General features: G+C 42.3%; 1 non-coding gene and 1 pseudogene across 1 annotated transcript; one reads left to right on the top strand and one right to left on the bottom strand.

Annotated features, from left to right (window-relative positions):
* Positions 1–1,712: 1,712 nt before the first annotated feature.
* Positions 1,713–2,636, top strand: LOC132238023 (jun dimerization protein 2-like; annotated as a pseudogene).
* A 7,804-nt stretch (positions 2,637–10,440) lies between these two features.
* LOC132238965 (small nucleolar RNA SNORA42/SNORA80 family) lies at positions 10,441–10,571 on the bottom strand. The gene has a single exon (XR_009453930.1). It is a non-coding gene; the product is annotated as a small nucleolar RNA SNORA42/SNORA80 family (small nucleolar RNA).
* Positions 10,572–22,255: the final 11,684 nt, after the last annotated feature.

Raw genomic sequence — 22,255 nt, 5'->3', positions numbered from 1 at the left:
GGTTACTAGTAAGCGTTTGCAAGGAGTTTATACACTGAGTGTCCAGATTATTATGACCACCTGAGGTTTGTAGGCAAATTAGCTATAATTTCGCACTGAAGTTGCTGGAGGGCCAGAGCATTGTAAACAGGGAAGCAGTTGTTTGCCATGACAGTAGAAGTGAATTTTTTCTGAAGATGTGGGTAAACAATGCGATTTAACAGCCTTTGAACATGGGATATATTTGAATGTGAGTGGCCAGATTATTATGACCACCTGACATTTATAGGCAAATCAGCCGTACACTGCATTGTATGGGATATGGAAGCCAAAGGCCTGTTCGAACACCTTTGCTGTCTGCAGTTACCAAGATAAAACGTCTCCAATTCGCACAGGAACACAAGGATTGGACAGTCAAGCATTGGAAAAAAGTCATGTGGTCCGATGAATCATGTTTCCAGTTGCATCTTGCAGATGGCAGAGTGAGAATTTGGCAGAAACAGCATGAAAGCATGTACCCCACATGCATGAGTACAACCCTTCAAGCTGGTGGGGGCAGTGTTATGGCCTGGGACATGTTTTCCTGGCATGATTTGGGCCCTTTAATTCGTGTGGAAAAACCTCTGAATAGCACAACATACCTAAGTATCGTTGCTGATCAAGTTCATCCTATTATGTTGGTGGCATATCCCAATGGAGATGGCTTCTTCCAACATGACAATGTGCCATGCCATGGTGCTCGTATTGTGCAGGAGTGGTTTCAAGAACATGAGGGAGACTTAACCTTGTTTAGGTGGCCCCCACAATCACCAGATCTCAATCCAATTGAGCATTTGTGGGACGAAGTTAAAAGAGCCATCAGGCAGCTGGTTCCACAACCATCAAATCTCACAGAACTGGACAGTGCTATTCATCAGGCATGGTGTCAGATTCCTTGCATCACCTTTCAACATCTCGTGGAGTCAATGCCAAGAATCGCTGCAGTATTGAAGGGAAAAGGTGGCCCAACTAAGTACTGATGGGGTGGTCATAACAATCTGGCCACTCATAATAATATATATCCCGCATTCAAAGGCTGTTAAGTCACATTGTTTATCCATATCTTCAGAAAAAAAATCACTTCTACTGTTGTGGTAAACAACCTGCTTCCCTATTTATAATGGTCTGGCCCTCTAGCAACATCAGCACAAAATTATAGCTAATTTGCCTACAATTGTAGGTGGTCATAATAATCTGGACACTCAGTGTATATTTATCCATTTTAATTTTAAATGGCATTTTGAGTTTCATTTTTAAACCTCAATTCATCCATTCACTCAAATATCCTATATAATAAAAGCCCAGTGACCAGAACAACCAGAATGACCAGAGACCGGAACCATCACTGCCCCTCAGCGGGCTGGCCCCGCCCCCCAGCAAGCAGTTAGTGGCAATCAGGCAGGCAGGCGAGCAGCTGGGTGTGGTCAGGCAGGCAGGTGAGCGGCTGGGGGAAATCAAGTAGGCAGGCAAGTGGTTAGGGGCCAATAGGCAGGCAGGCAGAGCCCCAGAATCAATTGCCTCAAAGAGGGAGACCCAGGTCACAGCCTGTGGGATGGATTCTGGGCAGCTGCGATGGGAGGCACTGGGTGGTGGATCCTGCAGGGCAGGGCTGGCACCACTGAGGCTCCTGAGCGGACATGGTGCCTGCGGCCTGGCCCAGGCCCCATGGTCACAGCCTCTCCCTGTGGCTTCTGGAAGGCTGGACTGCCACTCCTGCTATGATGCTTGGGCAGATCCTGGACCCTTCTATGACTGCGAGCTCTCTTCCAGGGCTCAGCCCCCTGACCAGACTCCCCAGCTTGGCCCTGACTGCAAAGGAGCTGAAATACGCTGACATTCACAACATTGGGACCATGATCACCCCTTTGCACTTCCTGGAGGTGAAACTGGGCAAGAGGCCTCAACCTATGAAAAGTAAACTAGGTGAGGAAGAGGAGCAGGGTGGCAGCCAGATGCCAGAACAAGAAGAAGGAGCAGAGGGAGTTTCTGCAGCAGGAATCTGAGTGGCTGGAGCTCATGAATACAGAGCTGAACACCCAGATGGAGGAGCTGAAGCTGGAGCAGCAGCAGCTCATCCTGATGCTCAACCGGCATCGCCCCGCCTGTATCATCAGGACCAACAGCATTAAGACCCCCGACTCAGAAAGCAACCCACTGCTGGAGCAGCTGGAGAAGAAGTGACCATGGGCTGGGAGGAGGCAGAGGATGAGGAGGAGATGAGGAGTGAGAGGAGGAGGAAGGTCCCAGAGGGCTCTTCCTTGCTGCATGAAAAACTTTTCAGCGAGGCTCAGCACAGCCAGCATCAGCCAGGCTTTTTTTGTGAAACTCAGATCAGCCACATCAGGGGAAGAAACCCAGGCTGATGAAACCCAGGACCAAGCGCTGAGACCAAAGTAGTCCTGAGGGGGTCCTGTTCTGCTTGGGGCCAGGCTTGCAGGAGGCAGGACAGAGGCTCTGGGCCAGAGAGATGCTCAACCAGGCAACTATGGGCACTTCTCCGGCCTCTCCGCCAGGGCACCCACTCAAAGACCTCCGAGCAGCCAGGAAAAGCCATGAGTTGCAACCAAAATTAGGCTGAGTATGGAACTCAGAGTGAAACTGCAATCTGCCTGCCCCCAGCCCTGCCTCTGACCCTGACCCTGATCTGAATGCAAGGCTGGAGAAGGACATAGTGCCAGGCCCTGTTGTACCCACCCACCGTGGTCCACTCAGTCCTGCCCGGAGTGGCAGCCATGGCACACCCTCGCCGGCCCTGCTGGAGTTGCTGTGGGCATGAGGCATGGGGGTCCTTCCAAGGCACATGCTCACTGGATGTTTACTGACTCACTGTCCTGGCAGGGCTTTCACCTGTACATGTTTTTTATACTTTCTTTTTTAATATAGTTTTTATTAAAAAGAAGATTTTATACAAGCAATATATAAATGGATTTCTATAATCACTCATGTGATACAGTATAAATGTGCTATGGTTTGTTACGAACAGATATTCAGCAGTCATGGCTGTTGTGTGTAATTTCTAAGTACTGTAGTCTCTGTGGCTAGAGTGTTGGGGGTGGCAGGGACGGGTTCAGTGCATTTTCATCCTGGTAAACCCTTCATAGTACTCAGTTCTGAATCACTCAGTAAACATTACTCTTACTTAAAAAAGAGAAAAAAGAAGAAAGAAAGAAAGAAAGAAAGAAAGAAAGAAAGAAAGAAAGAAAGAAAGAAAGAAAGAAAGAAAGAAAGAGGGAGGGAGGGAGGCCCAGGCCACCGGCCAGTGACGCTGTGGCAGGTGTATGGCTGGCCAGCGATCGCCCTGCAGAGGGAAGCCCAGGCCAGCCAAGCCATCACACCAGACACCTGTTGCCTGCAGAGGGAAGTGACCGGTGGCAAGGGGCAGGGGACAGCACTTCACAGATGGCAAGCAATGGAAGCCGTGGGGGAGGGGCCAGCTGCCTGCCGCTGGGGAAAGGAAAGCCCTGATAGACCCTGATCTCAGGCCAGGCCTATGCACCCTAACCAAGGAGCCCCAGATTGTGAGAGGGTGCAGGCTGGGCTGAGGGACCCCACCAAGTGCATGAATATCCATGCACCAGGCCTCTAGTATAATATATTAAGTTTCTTTTCTGAATCACATCTCATAGTAAACCCCAGGGGAGTAGCATTAAAAAGGAAGACTCTTGAGGACAGTAGAACCTTCTCAAGGAACATGTAATCTAACAATTGCACCTTCTAGACAATGGCATATTGATTTAAATGAATTCCTGTTTTGAAAACCGAAGAAGAAAAAATATTATCTTAAGTCAGTAGGTAAGAACACTAAAGCTCATTTAAGTAATACATCATATATCTAGAAGGGGTTGATGTAGTATTCACACCCAAGACTGTCCCACCTAGAAGCTCTTCATTTTTTTCACTTCCCAGAAAGCCTCCAATCAGCAGGAGGTTGTGGGCAGGTAAAGGGAACTGGACTGTGCAAGCTGGGAACAGGCCCTGTCTACAATGGGGAGCCTTACAGCAGCACAGGTTTGGTTTCAGGGGAGATACATTAGGGATCTACTTACTGACCCCTCTGAGCAGCTCCTTCTCTGAGCAGCCAATTTAGGCACCAAGGAAGTGAAAAATAGCTTCTCTAGACATTTTCCATTGCTCCAGCTCCAGGAGCTGACCACATCACCTCGCCTCACCCAAATTAGTTCTCAATAAAAAGTACTCTGGCTACCAGCCATTTTTAGAACCCTGGAAGCTGACTTTAGATCCAGCCCAAGCATAATTCCAAAAACAACACCGTGAAGAGAATGCTGTGGCCTGGAGAGCCTGGGCCGGATGGAGAGAGGTTATCTGACAGCATCATCCCGTTCATTTACTATTAATAACAAGGCAGCCTGCCTTCCTGGGCCTGCTCCAACCTGCTAATAGGTCCCCGGGGATGGCCTCCTCCCTCCTTGGCTGAGTGGAGCCACTGCTGAGGCATCTATGGACTTGAGTTATTGCTTCTAACACAACAGGACCCTGCAGGGTTCTGACCTCTGAGTGACTTCTAGATTCACATGGAAGAATTCCGGCTTCCTGGCCCTGTAGTCTTCCATCCTCCTGATAAATGAGAACATTTAGTATGTCATCCCACTTCTCCTCTGTTTTCCATATAAACACCCCCCTTGAATAAAGGCACAGGCAATTGATTTAATTAAAGGTTAACACCACCAGAGAAACCTAATATTTACTTGCCACCCTTCCCATCTGATTTAGCATTTATGAGAAATCATAGAGAAGGAAAGAGGGAAAAGCATCAAGCCGGTTTTATAACTAAATAAATCAACAGTGGGGGAGGGCTTAGTGTAGTGACTAGAAACCTGCCTTTTCAATTGAGGTGTTTAGATTTTTAAGTCAGCAAGATTCTCATCCCTAGGTTTTTTGGGCAAAGCTCTTCCCCTTTTGAGGGTTCCATTTTCTGATCTATTCAATGACTAGGGTTTTTAAAACTTGCCTAATTATGAGACTCACATGAGACACCTGTCAAATGCAGATTCCCAGAACCCACCTCAGATAAACTACATGTGACTCTTCAGAGAAGAGGGGACACCTCGGTGTTGCTCATGCTGGACACATTCAGGCCCTGGTGTGGATGGCCTGGGCTCTGACATCTCGTTCATATCCGATGTGATTCTAAGGCACCATTACGTTTGGGTTATAGATAAAAACAAAACCAAGGCTTGGGATTTTTTTCAAAACTTATTTGAAAGTGCTAAAATAAAAGTCAGAATGTCAGAAAGTCATGATCAACCATAGAAAAATTCAAAAGCCAAACAAACTTATTTTGTATCTTCCCAAACTCCCTTTTAGAGGGCCCTGTTCTGTCTCTGCTGTTCTTCTCCTTCCTCCAGGAGTTCTTTGGCCCAATGCTGGGCTCTGACTTATATAGACTGCCCATCATGTCCACCTAAAGTGCTAGGGTTCCAGTTCCCCATTATCTCTGTCTCACTAGACAGTGTCTGAGAACAAATTAATATTAATATGCTAATAACTAGTTTTAGCATAAATGTCTTTCCTCAGAAGAGTATTTGCATTTTAACTAGAGATATTACCTACATTTAAAAGAATGATTCTCTGTTGGAATTTTGAATAACATGCACTGTCTAGTGTGGAGATGCTTAGGGCCGATGGGTTGCTTCTGACACACTAAATCACATCATGTGGTCATGGAAGAAAGTGCATTTACGGGGCTTTTATTTTGTAACACTTTGATGTGTATAGAAGATTTACCTACTAGGCTAAAAATATTTCCGCTTCATCTACATGAAAAGGAATTTTGAAAATTTAATCAAAAATCCACTTAGCGCTTTCCGATGTTACCAACCAAGTTATTATTCCCCCCATTAGGAGCGTCCCTGCCCCTCAGCTCCTGCCAACACTGAAGCCTGGCTCCCCAGTGCAAGTGGAAGGATAAATTAGAACCCTGTGAACTATGTGCATCTTTGAAATGTTTAGAAAGGAATTATGATAGTGTCAAAACCACACATTACAGCATTTGAAAATAATGTAGTCTACTTTTTTTCTGTGAAGCTAAATGGACACGCTTGATTTTCTAAATAATGTTGGCAACATTAATACCAAATGCCTGAAGATTTTCCTATGTGCAGATTAGACAACAATTGGAAGAACTGTTGCAGGAAAAGACACAATTTAAAGAAAAATATTTTCATAAGTATCCATCTTCCTAAGGTCCCATAAACCCTGAATAGGTTTTGAATCATAGGTAGGCCAAACACAGTTTTGGGCTTTTATAAAGAAACTATTGGCCCAGTGCATGAAATTCGTGCACGAGGGGGGTGTTCCTCAGCCCAGCCTGCACCTTCTCCAATCTGGGACCCCTCTGGGGATGTCCAACTGCCAGTTTAGGCCCAATCTGTGGAATCGGGCCTAAACCGGCAGTTGGACATCCCTCTCACAATCCAGAACCACTGTCTCCTAACTGCTCACCTGCCTGCCTGCCTGATCACCCCTAACCACTCTGCATCCTGGCCTGCTCCCCCTCATCTGCCCCCCCACTGGTCGTCTCACCCCCAACTGCCCCCCCGCCAGCCTAATCACCCCCAACTGCCCTCCCTCCTGTTCCGATCACCCCCTAACTGCCTCTGCCTTGGCCCCGCCACCATGGCTTTGTCTGGAAGGATGTCTGGAAGGTCTCCTGGAAGGTCTCCCAGTCTAATTAGCATATTACCCTTTTATTAGTATATATGAAGAGGCTCAGAGCCTAGGTTCCACACAAAGTTCTTGAACTATCATGGAGGCCCTTCTGTCTTTAAATTGAGTTCCTGGGCAAATGAATGAATTCCCTATACCTTGGATTTCTCATTTAGAAAGCAAGTAATAAAATACTGCACACACAGTAGAATTTTTGTGAAGAATAAATGAGGTTATGCATACACAAAACTTAAAATAGTGCACCAGCACCCAGTCATCGCATAATGTTAGTAGCAAGTGTTATTATTTTTATCCAATAGTCTTCTTACACAGAGGGGTCATAAACATTAACTGAGGACAATCTTTGCAAATCCAGCTCTAAATACTGTCTGTCTCTTTGGTCCAAATCATGACCCACTTCCTTACAACATGCTGAATAATAAAGAAAGTCTCAGGGATGCATTTCTCTCCTGAGAATTAGACCAAGCAGTCCTGACCATGCCACCTGCCGCAGGCTTCCTCCTTCATTCACCTTCCAGGCTGGCAGGGCCCTTCTTGATCCTCCCTCAGCAGCCCCCTCTGCAGGTGGGAGGGCAAGCCCAAGGAGAAGAGCAAGAAAACGCTCTCTGCTTGTTCACCTCAGGATCCACTGACAAAAACAGCAGACAGCCATATCCACTGAAGGTACAGTTGTGACTTTCGTTCTCCATGTGTCCATTTTAATGTATTTAGTAATGAATTTAATGTGCGTGAACCAGTGTGTCTCTTGATAAATTCAATAACTATTCATTGAAAGCCAACATTATGGCAAGTGCCATTTTAGGGGCAAAAGATATATTGATGAAAAAGGCAAACAAGATTTTCACTCACATGACCATATAATAAAGATATGTGTGTGTGTGTGTATATATATATATATATATATATATATATATATATATATATATATATATATATATTATGCAATATATATTTATATATATATATACATAACAAATGACCAAATAACTACAAGAATAATATGCACCATAGAAGAAAAGTAGAAGTTGTCTAATATAGTCAAGGATTTGGGGAAAATAATGGCCATTCCCAATGCCACAAGAGGTAGAAACTGCAATCATCATGAATCTAGAAAGAGGAAAGTTGGAAATAATTGGTGAATGGTGCTAATGAATAATTGGACAGATGAAAAACAAATTGCAGTTAGAATGATTAAAATAAGGGGAAAATGTTTCTGTTCAGGAGAGAAAAATACCTAAGAAGGTTATATAAAGGAGAACATAACAAGCAAAAGCATCCTATATAATAAAAGGCTAACATGCAGATTGACCAAACAGCGAAATGACACACACTGACCATCAGGGGGCAAATGCTCAATGCAGGAGCTGCCCACTGGTGGTCAGTGGGCTCCCACAAGGGGAGCACCACTCAGCCAGAAGCCAGGCTCACAGACATCACCCGAGGGCTCCTGGACTGCAAGAGGGTGCAGGCCAGGCTGAGGGACCCTCCCCACCCCAAGTGCATGAATTTCATGCACCAGGCCTCTAGTAGTGCATAAAAGGAATGAGGATGGAGCAAAAAAGTAACAGAGAGAAGTGGGGCCAGTTTATTCATGGCCCGGGAAACAGTACTAAAGATTTAGATTTTTATGGCAGCTGTGGAAAATCATTGGAACATTGTTAATAGAAGAATTAAGAGTTCAGGATTATTTTTAAGAGACCACTCTATTTGCAATATAGATAAGTAGAACTTGTAAAATATTATGGTGGGCATAAGAAATGATGAAAAAATTTGATAGGGATGGTAGAAGAGATTCTGGATTTAAAAAATCACTAAAAAGGTATTGTTTCCTGGAGTGGGCATCACTGAAGGAAGATAATTGGAACATGCTGAGTTCTAGAGGTCTGTAGGGCATCTAAGTGGCAAAATTTGGAAGAAAGTTGAATGTGTGCATATGAAGGTCAGAGGAGTGATCTTGTTTAGCACATAATTTCCAACATCAAAGCTGTGTGAATACAAGAATTCACCTAGGTAAAGAGTATATAGTAAAAAAGTAAAACAATCTAAATTGAACCTTGAGTAACTCCAAATTTTAAAGACCCAATAGAAGAAAATAAACTTTATAATGGAGCTTTCAGTGAAAAATATGTTCAGCTAAACGGAAAACGCTTTTCAAAGTGAGAGGCAACAAGCATTTATTTGAGATCAGAGAATAGTTATTTGGAAAGCACTGATTCAGGCAGAAGCCCAACTAATGTTCTGATTAGGAAACAATGCTGATGGTATCTATTAGAAAGGTAGGGGAACAATTACATCAATAAAAGGAATGCATTCTACTGATGCAGGTGAGGTACCATAGTGACTCTAATTCTAACCAACGTTTTTATTTTTCAGTCCCATAGTCATGGGTCTTGTAAAAATAATAACTGCTTTCTTGTTACCTTGCAAATACTTTTTTGGGACAGAATGCTGCTTCAGGCCCAGTCCACAGGTTATTCTGTCCAGTTGAATATTCCAAATGTTTGAAACATAAGGCATGTGAGGCAATTCCTCTGCCCTGGTAGCTCTGCTTCATTTCAAAGTGGCTTTGTTTGTGTTATTTTTTACACAGGAGACAATGAATCATTCATAGGAGCCAAGAGGGAAGTATGTGTCAAAACAAGAGAATAGTAGTGTGTGAAGTGCTCACAGGAGGTCAACTGTGCTAAGGAGTGGCAGTGGTCGATGGTCATACCCTGAATTTCTTTGATGACTTAACGTAGTTGGTATGATGGAAGGAGAGAACCTAGAGAGTAAATTTGATGTTCTAAGTTCTGCTGAAAGAAAGGAGAAAGGGTAAACGTTTATGTCGAATTGAGGCTGAGGTAATACAAGTATCCTATACAATAAAAGCTTAATATACAAATCAACCAAATGGTGGAACCACCAGTCGCTATGACCCACACTGACCACCAGGGGGCAGATGCTCAATGCAGGAGCTGTCCCTCGGTGGTCAGTGTGCTCCTACAGGGGGAGTGCCACTCAGCCAGAAGCCGGGTTCATGGCTGGCAAGGGCATGACGGTGATGGGAGCCTCTCCTGCCTCCACTGCAGTCTTAAGGATTAACGAGCTGAGCAGTAAGGAGCAGTGAGCAGGCAAGCGGTAAGGAGTGAGTGAGAGTTCCCAGACTGCGAGAGGGTGCAGGCCAGGCTGAGGTACCACCTCCCTCCAGTGCATGAATTTCGTGCACTGGGCCTCTAGTAAGATTGTAAAAGGGTGCCCATACTTAAAAATCAAATATAAGATCTAGAGTAAAGGGAAAAAAGAAGTTAATCTATATCTCAATTCCTGAGAAAGTAAAATGTGCCAGAGAAGACATGAAAATATGGGTTTTAAATTAGGGAGAAACATATCCTATTTTTTTTCTGGTTATTAGGAAATTATAATATGAATACATGAAAGTTCTAGTAAAACTGTTTATATCATTCCTTCCAGGTTTTCTACTCCTAGTTCCACTGTTGTAGTTGGAATAGGAGTGGCACATGTGACTCGTTTTTCTGCTTCACTGGCCTTTCAAACAAGATAATCTATGTCTCTAGAACCAATGTAAAGACAACTGCACATCACCTTGAAATCCATTTGACCTTCATGCCTGGCTGGACGTATGCTGAGTTGTTTCACTTAATAATAATTTGAGTGTGTTCTTGTCTAGAAAACAGCAGCAAAGGAAATGTCTCTGAAAATAAACGTGGGGCTTTTTTGTTTGTTCTTTTTCCCCACTGTGCAACTCACTTCCGTGCCTGCCAATGGGCAGAGGCTAGACAATGGTTCAAGGCCACAGTTTGCTCTGGCATGGGGCACTGTGAGAGACACAGTGGGGCAGGCTTGCCACAGATCCAAGCTGGTGCATAATACACTCTATCTCTTAATACTTAAATTGTCCCAAGTAATCTATCTATATAATAGAGGAATATGCAAAATAGACCAGATGCCATAACATCACGACTGGACAGCAGGGACCTGAGGCTGCGTGGTGCCTGGCCGGGCCGGGGGACCACAAGGTGCACCCCATGCCTGGCGGGGCTTGACTGGGGATCTCAAGCAATGCCTCCCACCCTGGCGCTGGGCCAGGAGACCTTAGGCCGTGCTCCCCCACCCCAGCACCAAGCCGGGGACCTCAGGCTGTGCCCCCTGCCCAACAGGGCTTGACAGGGGACCTCAGACCACGCCCCTCGCACAGCGGGGCTTGATGGGGACCTGAGACTGCACCCCCCCACCCAACACCAGGACGGGGGACCTGAGGCTATGCCCACCGCCTGGTGCCAGGATGAGGGACCTGAGTCTGCATCCCCCTCGCATAGAGGGGCTTGATGGGGGTGGGGCCAGCCAGGTCTAGGTCTCCTGCATTTTTGAAGTGCCAGTGGGTGGTAGCAGGGACTTTACTCTAGGTCCCACAGCATGCCCCAAACTCTGACAGGAGGGAGATTTTCATATACAGTTTACTAATTTTCTTTCATCACTGACACTTTTATTATAGAGAGTGGGAAAATAGCAACATTAAAATATTTCCTCTAATTAATTCCCTTTTAATGTGCATGAATTTTGTACACTGGGCCACTAGTCTCTGTAATAATCATGATGGGATAAGTTTATGCTACAAAAATAATCCCAAAAGTTTATTGTCTTTTTTATATGTCTACCGCAGGTTTTAAAGAGAAAAGGAATTCAGGCTAATGAATGATCCATCAAAACTCACACCCTCTAGTCTATACAATAAGAGAGAGAGAAAGCTGGACAGTTGTATGTCCATTTTTGTGCCTCAGCCCAGAAGGGAAACCTGGTATTTCCTCCCACAGTTGTGGTGGTCAGAACAAATCACTTGGCCTTCCTACTTAGATAGGGGCTGGGAATGTGGGGTAATGCATGCAATTCTGGGAGACACTGCTGTCTTTGCCATAATCCACTCTTCTGGTCACAGAGCATTTCTCCATTATTTACCCTACACACATATATAACACATTCAAATGTTCAACAAGTGAAACAATCCAACGTTTCATTAATCCAGCACTTGAAGCTCAAAGTCTAGGATCTCGGGATGATGGGCTGTATTTTTATGCAATGGTTCCAAACAAAACTTGTCTTAGACGAGAGGTCTATGAATGGAAAAGGAAAATCATGGGCACCACCTGTGCTGCACTGATAATACAGCTTAGAGATCAAGTAACTGCAGTCAGACCCTGATCCATTCAGGAAGGGAAAGGAAGAGGCGATCAGCTGGCACATAGGAACCAGAACTCCCATAGGGTGAAGGATGGCCCCGGGTCTGTCCTCCAGGGTGTCCTTGCCTTCCCGTTATCCTTATGGGATATATCTTGTTAGTGTTGAGACTCTCCTTTTTCTTGGGAGCTATACAACTCTGGAGAAAGTTGAAAGGCCTTGAGTCTCAAGGAATTTATTATAATTTAGCTCAAGCTTCCAGTTTCTTAGCAATAAAATTCTCTCTAAAATTAGTAGGTTTCTTGCTTACTTAATAACAATTTAAAGTTGGTGCTTATATTTAGGTTCTCATCCTCAACTTCCCCCCACCTCCCTTTTCATTTGAAGGGCCTGCCTTGAGGCTTAAGATACTCAGCAGTTGTCATGACCTCTGCCTGTGTCAGTTCATTCAGTGGAAAGGTTTTACTCCGAGCCATGTCCTTAACCTTCTTGTCACCCTGCAGCATTGTTTTCACTTGAGAAGTTTTAGCAATGAGTGTGAATATCATACCTGTTTGACATTTGTCAAGAAGTTGAGTGTAAGTTGATCTCTGTCTCTCAAGGTCCCTCAGTATTATTTCCTAGATTTATGATCTCAAAGGTATATGCTCCTCCAATATTGGAAGGCTGGGTCTCTGCAATCAGTCTGCTCTCTTTTATTTCTGCTTGACACCTGACCAATTTGGTCATCAGCTTGGGCTTTCTTCTGTAAACATTAGCCCCTCTGGTATGTGGACCATTATAAAGGCTCCCTTGCTTCTCTTCCAGCAAGGGGGTCTCTCCTCTTAGAATGCAGCTTCCATTTTCCTACCAGATTAAGATGGGGAAAGCACAATTCTGACCTGATTTAAGTACTTTCATGTATAACCAAGGGGGTATCTATGTACCGAGAAGCTATTCTGCGCCAGATTCACTTTCATGTGTTACCTTATGTAATCCTGGCAGCAACATGATAGACACAGGGAGGTGGAGCAACTTTTCCACAGTAAGTAGTGTTAGCTGGAGGAGCTAGTTTTGGATATGGACTGCCTGGATTCCAAACCACTAAATCTCATTCCCTCTCAGTCGTACCTGGGAAGGGGTTAGAAGAATGGATGCAACCTGTAACCTCTAAGCACTACACCAGCTTGAGTCCCTTGGATGGTTCAGATTTTGCACATTGCAGATATGGTTTGTCTGAAATAAATGACTGAGTCCCAGGTACCTTGGTATCCTTAAGAAGTTACCACAGTTTAGCACGTCTTATCTAATAAAGAGGGAATATGCAAATTGATCGTCACACTGTAATGGTCGAGATGACTGCACCCACAGCAGAGGCAGGGGTTCCATAGAGTTCCCGTATGAGCCTTAATGGGCAATCAGCAGGGACCTGAGGCTGCATGGTGCTGTGCCAGGGCAGGGGACCTGAGGCTGTGCCCCCCGCCTGGTGGGGTTGACAGAGGACCTCAGGCCATGCTCCCTGCTCTGGCACTGAGCCAGACGCCCTGAGGCTACACCCTCCCACCTGGCAGGGCTTGACAGAGGTGGGAGGGTCTGGATCTGGATCTAGCCCAATGGGCGTGGGGCAGGCTGGGTCTGGTCTCGCATGATTTCAAGGCACAGATGGGTGGGCAGGGACTTGATTCTGGTTCCTGTGGCATGCCCCAGACTCTGACAGGGGGGATATTTTTATATACATTTTACTAATTTTCTTTCATCTCTGACAATTCTATTATAGAGAAAGGGCAGATGCAATATTAAAATATTTCCTCTAATTAATTCCCTTATAATGTGCACAAATTTCATGCACTGGGTCACTAGTCTTGATATATTGAGAATGTCAGTTGTAGACTTTTTGATAGCTTTCTTTCACTTTCTTCTTTATAAAAATCTGGTTAGGGTTAGTGTGGGTAAAATGAGGGAAATCTCCTTCAAGTGCAAAAATGACAAGGACACCATACTTCATACTACAACCTGGTATCCACATTATCAAAATACTGGGTGTAAGGAACTGATAGAAATAGCAGTTGAAATTTTTTAATGCAGCCATTTTGTCTCACTCCTTCTCTAATTTCTGAACTCATACTGTGTTACTTGCAGATTTTTTAAACAGACCAGGCTCTTGTTTGGAATGCTCAGCTCACTCTCTCTTCCAGTTCTTTCACTCTTCCAGAAAAACATCACTGACGACTGACAGCCTGTGGCTTCCATCTTAATGTGCTCTGTCTTTTCTTCTGAATATTAATCTTGCCATGACTATTTTTGTTGAAAATACATAGCCCAAAATAAAAGTAAAAAATAATGTTTATTCACAGTGTGTTAAATATAGTAGCCCCATGCAGTGTTTATAAATGGGACAAGACAGTGATATGAGTTACAATTTTCTTAGTGATCACACTATTCCATCATTTGGCTTTTTTTTCTTCTTTATTTTTAAGACTAGTGACAATCAATCATTTCAAATTTGTTTGAAAATATTTTTCAGTCATAAAATAATACATAATTATAAATAATGTAAAAGTTCAATAACCTAGAACAACTCCATCACTAAAAGACAAATAGTTTATGATTTTATGTTCATATATTTTACAGAGCTGTTCATGTATACTGTGTATATGATATATTTTGATTTTATTCTTCCCAATACAGAGGCATTTCTAACATCTCTGAGAATATTATTAATGATTATCATAGGCCACTTCATCATATCCTCATTTAGTTAATCCATCTACTACATCTACTTTATCTGCCTTTTAAATTTTGGGGGTGGGGGTGGGATGTAGGAGTAAATACAACTTTGCCATGGATAGCTTTTGAGTGTTATTTCCTTAGAATTGATCCTCAAAATTGAGATTGCTGAGTCAAAGTTTAGTGATGTTTTCAAGCCTCCAAGTACATATTATGAGATTATTTTCCAAAATGAACATACAACTTCAATGTTTCAATAGTAAATAACTGGCAGTCCCCTTATTCTAGTAAATGTTGGGATTGCTTAGAGAAAATGCCATCTTTTTTTTATAACTAGTTTATATTAAACATCTGTTGTGTATTTAGCACTCCAGTACCTGCCGGTATTTTTGAAAGTCCTTGAAGGTGCAATGTTTCATTTAGGAAGCCTTGCAAACAGGCGCATTACTAGATTCTTTTACAGGTGGAGCATTAGAGGCCAATGACAGGCCAACCAATTGCTTGCAGTCATTCAGTGTAAGAGCTGAAATTGTAAGTCACATCCTGCACCCCTCTGCTGGTCCCTCTCCCTCTTTTCCATCTGGCCTGTCTGGGTGACCATCCCTTGGCCAATTCATGTGGATAGAGTCACACCTCCACAGCCCTTGGCCTCCATTTAGCTACTCCCTCAGCCCCGCCCCCTGTCAAACATATCCAGTAAGATGGGTCCCACTAAATATTTTAAAAATATATCTGGAATCATCTATATATATAAAAAGCCAGTGACCGGAACACCATAATGCTCAGAATAACCGGTCACTATGACGCCCACTGCAGCCAGTGAACTGGCCCGATTGAGGTGGGGCTGGCCAGCCAACCTCCCGCAGCCCCTTCCCCGCAGCCAGCCCTGTCCCTGATTGGCCCACCCCACCCTGATCAGCCTGCAGCCCCTCCCTCTGGATGGCCCTGCCCCTGATTGTCACCCCCACCCCGATAGGGGGCAGGGCCAGCTGGCCAACCTCCTGCAGCTCCTCCCCCTAGACAGCTCTGCCCCCGATTGGGAGTGGGGCTGGCCGGCCAACCTCCTGCCATCTCCTCCTCTGGACAGGCTCAGCCCCGATCTGCCCTGATTGAGGCCAGGCTGGCCGGACTTTACCTGTGCACAAATTTGTGCACTGGGCCTATAGTACGTCTATAAAATTCTGCTAAGAGCTGAGATAGACCTTTAAATTATTGTACCAATTCCTTTATATTTCTTCTTAGTTCTTCTGGATAGCCTAAGAATTAAATTGATATGAGACAGGTTAACAGGAGAAAAATGACCAAATTTGATTACATATGTATATACAAAGGTTTCATAAGAGTATGTGGCCCAAGGTCAAATGCAGCAGTTAAGGTTTATTTGCCACCTTGAGCTGAGGAGAAGGGGAAAAGAATAGTAGTTTAGGATTTCCAAGGGGAGAAAGGCAATTCACATAGAGATGGAAAAGCAAATGTTTGGTAAGCAAATATTTTCTGGGTCATCTTCAACAATTGGGCACAGAGAGGACTTGGATCAAATAAGCCTCATGAGGTTCCTACTGTCCATCATGCACTGTCCATAGTTCATATTAAAGTATAGCTTTCCATGATGAAGGATTCCAGAGCAGGTCCTCTATCTAAATTCTTTTCCACAGTTAGGGGGAAGGTGAAAGGTTCTTCCTGAGTCTTTTGTTTCTTAAAAATAGCCACTTTAAAATAATAAATAGACCAAAAGAGACATATTTTTAAAGGGGCAAACTCTGCTACCCCTCAGATGTTCACTGTGGATTTTCATATGTACCCTTTATTATGTTGAAGTAATTCCTTTAATTCTCAGTTTGTTGAGAATTTTATCAGGGATGGATGTTTACTTTTTGCCAAATGCTTTCTTTAATCTATTTAGGTGATTACATAAGTTTAACCTTTATTCTATTAATATAATATATCACACAAATTGTTTTTTTTTAATGCTGAACCAGTTTGCATCCCAGTGATAAATATTACTTGGTCATGGTGTATGATCCTTTTAATGTGCTCTTGAATTCAGTTTGCTACTGTTTTGTTGAGAAGTTTTTAAAAAAATCTATATTTATTAGTCATGTTTACCTATAGTTTTTTTGTAATGTCTTTGTAAAACTCTTGGTTTAGTATCAGGGTAACACTGGCCTCAAAACATAAGTTTACAAGTATTTGATACTCTTCAAATTCCAAGGAGAATTTAAGAATTGGTGTTAATTATTTAAATATTTGGTGGAAATCACCACTGAAGCCATCTAGTTATGGGCTTTTCTTTATGGAGAGATTGTAGATTACTAATTAAATCTCCTTACAAGTCATAGGTCTAGTTAAAGTTTTTGTTGCTATATGAGTTAATCTTGGTAGGTTTTATATTTCCAGAAATTTATTAATTTATTTTAGGTTATTCAGTTGGTATATAATTATTCATAAAAGTCTTATAATATTTTTAATTTTTGTGGCATTAGCTTTAATGTTTCCTCTTTTATTTCTGATTAGAGGCCCAGTGCATGAAAATCGTGCACTCGGGGGGGGGGGGTCCCTTACTGCAGTCTGTGCCCTCTCACAGTCCCAGAGCCCGTGGGGGATGTCCCACTGATGTCTTAGGCCTTCTCCCCATGTGCACAACTGCTTAAGCCAGGAATTTGACCGCCTTAGCACTGCTGTGGAGGCAGGAGAGGCTCCTGCCACCACCTTTGCGCTTACCAGCAGTGAGCCCAGCTCAGGGCTTCTGGCTGAGCAGCGCTCCCCTTGTGGGAGCACACTCACCACCAGGTGGTAGCTCCTGTATTGAGTGTCTGCCCCCTGGTGGTCAGTGCACATCATGGTGATCAGTCGTTCTGCTGTTTGGTTGATTTGTATATTAGCCTTTTATTATATAGGATTGTATTTATTTGAATCTTCACTCCTATTTTTCTCAGTTTAGGTAATGGTTTGTCAAGTTCCTTTTTTTAAAAAAAATTTTTATAGATTTCAGAGAAAGGAAGAGAGAAGGAGAGACAAAAACATCAATGATGAGAATCATTGATGAGTTGCCTCCTGCGCGCTCCATAGTGGGGATCAAGCCAGCAACCTGGGCATGTGCCCTGATTGAGAATCCAACCATGACCTACTCGTTCATGGGTCAAAGAAACTCAACTACTGACCCACACCAGCTGAGTTGTCAAATTTATTTTCAAAAATTCAGCTCTTACTCTCACTGATTTTTCTATTGTATATTATTTTTAGTTCTGTTCTAATTTTTATTATTTCTTTCCTTCCAAAAATCTAAAATTTAGACAGAACCCAAAGAACCCTGAATAGCTAAATTAACTTGAGAACGAAGAAAACTGAAGGTATCACACCTCCTGATCTTAAAATATATTATAAAACTACAGTAACTCAGACAGTAAGATTCTGGCATAATGTCAGACACAGAGACCAATGGTACAAAATTGAGAGCCCAGAAATAAATCCATGCATATACAGTCAACTCATCTTCTACATGGTGCCAAGAGTACACAATGGGGAAAAGATAGTCTCTTCAACAAATACTGTTGAGTAAACTGGATAGCCACAGGCAAAGAATTATATTGAACCCTTATTTCACACTGTACACAAAAAATCAACTCAAAATAAATTAAAGACATAAATGTTAGACTGCTAGGATAAAAATAACTCTAAAACTTCTGAAAGAAAATGAATGGAAACAGCTTCATGACATTGCCTTGGAAAAGATTTTATGGATATGACACACACAAAAAACACACAGTAATAAAGCAAAAATAGACAAGTGGATTTTAGTCAAATTGAAAACTTTTGCTGGCAAATGAAACAATTGACAAAGTTACAAGGCTATCTATATAATTGAATATAATATTTGTAAACCATATATCTGATAAAGGGTTAATCTGCAAGATATTAAGTATCTCTTATAACTCAATAGCCAAAAATCTAATAACCCACTTTAAAAAATAGACTAACTACTTGAATAGATATTTCTCTATAGAAGACAAGATGTTCAATGTCAGTAATCATCAGAAAAATTCAAATTAAAACCACAATGATATCACTTCCATTTGTTAGTATTCTTATTACTAAAAAAATAATTGTTGGTAAGAATATAGAGAAATTTGAAGTATTATACAATGTTAATTGAAATGTAAAATGGTGCAGCCTTTTGGGGAAATAGTATAGAGATTTCTCCAAAAACTAAAAATAGAACTTCCATATGATCTAACAATCAAACTTCTGGATATTTACCTGAAGGAATCAAAGTCAGAATTATAAAGCAATGTTAGCACCTCCATGTACATTTTGGCACTATTCACAACAGCTAAGATGTAGAAATAATCTAAAAGCCCATGGACTAAGAAATGAACTAAGAAAATAAGATCTATACATACAATGAAATATTATTCAACCCTAAAAAGTGGAAAATTTGCAATACGTGATAACATGCATAATCCTTGAAGACATTATGCTAAGTAAAATAAATAAATCACAGAAAGACAAGCACCACATAATCCCACTCCTGTGAAGTATCTAGAATAGTAAAACCATAAAATCAAACCATGGAATGGTGGTTACCAGGAGCTCGGAGGAGGAGTAATGGAGGGCTGCCAGTCAGTGGACACGAGGCTTCAGTTACGCAAGATACATGAGCTTAGATCTGCTGTACAACACTGCACCTATTGTTAACAATGCTGTGTTGTACACTTAAAACCATGTTAAAATGGTGGATATCATGTTTGAGTTTTATTACCACAAAAATACAAAGTAAAATTCAGTACATTTAAAATGATTGACCTATCTTATATTCCTACACCATAACAATAATATCTATTGTATTTTCTAAGTCTAAACATAAATGGGGAAATTACTTTAGATAATTAATATGTTGCCTTCTGCACTGAAATCTCCTTTCTTACTAACCTAAAATCCAGACAATATTGACACATTTACTTTTTATCTTCTCATTGTCTATACATCCAAGGCATACAACAATCACTAGAGCCTACTGGGAAGGTCCACATATTCCTCAGCACATGGTGCACACACAACTTTGGGCCTTTGCTTTCCCCTGGTCTCCCTCCTTTACTCCCATAACTGATGAACTCTGGCTCATCAGCTCTGGATTAAAAATTCTTAGTCCTGCTGAGTTCCAGGCAGACAGACTCGATTTATTTCTTAGTTAATTCATAATTTATTACATATTTAGTGGATTTGGTGTCTGCCTCACCATCTGCATTTGCAAACATTTCAAGGACAGGGACAAAACATGTTTTGTTCATCATGATAATATAGCGAGTGCAGCTATCATGGAACCTGGCACCTGGTAGGTCTTCAAAATGTTTGTTGGATATATACACCCCAAATTGTTTGACTCCTTCAGTCCACATATTAAATTCTAAAATTCTAAAGCAAAAGGTTTAGAACTACATCAGTAATGAAGTCCCCAAGGTTTTGATCATACATCAAGAGAATCTAACATAGCCTAGCTGGTGTGGCTCTGTGGTGGAGCATTGGCGTATGAACCAGGAGTTCCTGGTTCAATTACTGGTCAGGGCACATTGCCCAATAGGGGGAAATCAGGAGGCAACTGATTAATGATTCTCTCTCATTACTGACATTTCTATCTCTCTCCCTCTCCTTTCCTCTCTGAAATCAATAAAAATATATATATTTTAAAAAAGAACATCGAACATGTCTATGAAAATTGCCCCCAAAGAAAATATGTGTAATGGGCGGGGGTAAGGGTGGCCCTAAGTCCAGTCTGCACCCTCTCCAATCTTGGACCTCTGCCGGTAGTCAAACATCCATCTCACAATCCAGGACTGCTGGCTCCCAACTGCTTACCTGCCTGCCTGCCTGATTGCCCTAACTGCTTCTGCCTGCCAGCCTGATCACCCCCTAACCACTCTCCTGCCAGCCTGATCAATGCCTAACTGCTCCCCTGCCAGGCCAATTGCCCCCCCAACTGCCCTCCCCTGATGGCTTGGTTGCCCCTAACTGTCTTCCCATGCAGGCCTGGTCACCCCCAACTGCCCTCCCTTGCTGGCCATCTTGTAGTGGCCATCTTTGACCACATGGGGGCGGCCATCTTGTGTGAGGATGTGACAGTCAATTTGCATATTACTTCTTTATTATATAGGATTATTAAGTGATGTTATCATCTTCCTCTGTTTCCCTCAAAACACATCTGATCTGGGCTTTCTTTATTTTCTCTTTGATAGCAGAACAAACATCATTACGGAGTTATACAAATCATTCAAAAATGGTAAGCTGAAATAATTAAAATCCACCATATGAAAAGCCTGATCAAGATTAAATTGGATATATACTTTATTCATGCACACTTTTCCTCCTAATCTAATTGAATTCCATCCAATCCTGTAAATATAAAGTTGCACACGTAATTCATAGACTCATGCTGAATCTAGTTCTCATTTTCATCCAATAAAAAATTGCTAGAACACCAAGATCTAGATTTTGAAATCCATTAATCAGATTTTCTGACAAATAAAAAAAATTAAAATGCCATTTATATAGAATGTCAGTAATACATCAAGGACATTTTGGAAGAAAAAGAAAGAAAGAAAGAGAAAGAGAGAGAGAGAGAGAGAGAGAGAGAGAGAGAGAGAGAGAGAGAGAGAGAGAAGGAAGGAAGGAAGGAAGAAAGAAAGAAAGAAAGAAAGAAAGAAAGAAAGAAAGAAAGAAAGAAAGAAAGAAAGAAAGGAAAAGAAATGGAGAGAAGAAAAGAGAAAAGAAAAACATTTGAAGTTCCTCCATCCTCAGATACTGTTATTGGCAAATACTTCCTGGACTTATACACATGGGATGACTCCTTTGTAAACTAGAAAATAACACCAAGAGTTCTGTATTGTGGGGTGGGGTTACAGTGGGTAAATTCTGAGCAATGCTATTTCCTGGAGGAGCATTTGTCTAGTAAGTTTTGCACCTAACTTTTAAATTTTATCATCTAAAAATGATCTTCCTCAATCTCTAATCATTCTGACAAAAATCATTGAGCTACAATTTTTTGCTTTTACTTCAAATATCTCTTTAAATAAATTACTTTTAATCTCTTTTTTTCTATTATACATTTTTAGGCAAGGCTGTAGTATGCCTATTTCTTTTGGCTGTGTTGAAAACAAACTCTGAAACTTGCTATTAATTCTTCATGAAAATAAGTCATTGTCCACTAGGAACAAATTGCCAGACACTTAAAAATTGCATTGTCACATTCTAAACATTTTGTTTTTCCAAGAGAATATAATTATCTTTGATAATGACAGTAACTATGATCTTGCTACATCTATGAAGCTTTGCTTTGTGAGAGGCATTAAATGGCACCAACCAGGAGTTGCTGAGAGTTAAAGTGTTATATTTAACTAGTGGCCCAGTGCATGAATTCATGCACCTGGAAAGGAACTGTGGGCTGCAAGGCTATGGTGGGCACAGGGGCAGGTCTTGGCCCATCCTCCATGCCCCCACCCGACCCCACCTACCAGTCCCCAGTCACCACCATTCCCACGTGTTGATGACATAGAGCCATTGGGGCCGGTGCCATCAGTGGATATGAGAGGAGGCTGCTGGCCCAATTGCCCCTCAGGAGCAGCGGGAGGTGGAGAAGCTCTGAGAGGTGATCAAGGCTAGCAGGTGCCACTGGCAC

This window comes from Myotis daubentonii, chromosome 7, assembly GCF_963259705.1.
Source record: "Myotis daubentonii chromosome 7, mMyoDau2.1, whole genome shotgun sequence".
Taxonomy (NCBI): Eukaryota; Metazoa; Chordata; class Mammalia; order Chiroptera; family Vespertilionidae; genus Myotis; species Myotis daubentonii.
Note: the sequence above shows the minus strand (reverse complement) of the source record. Positions and strands in the feature narration are given on the sequence as shown.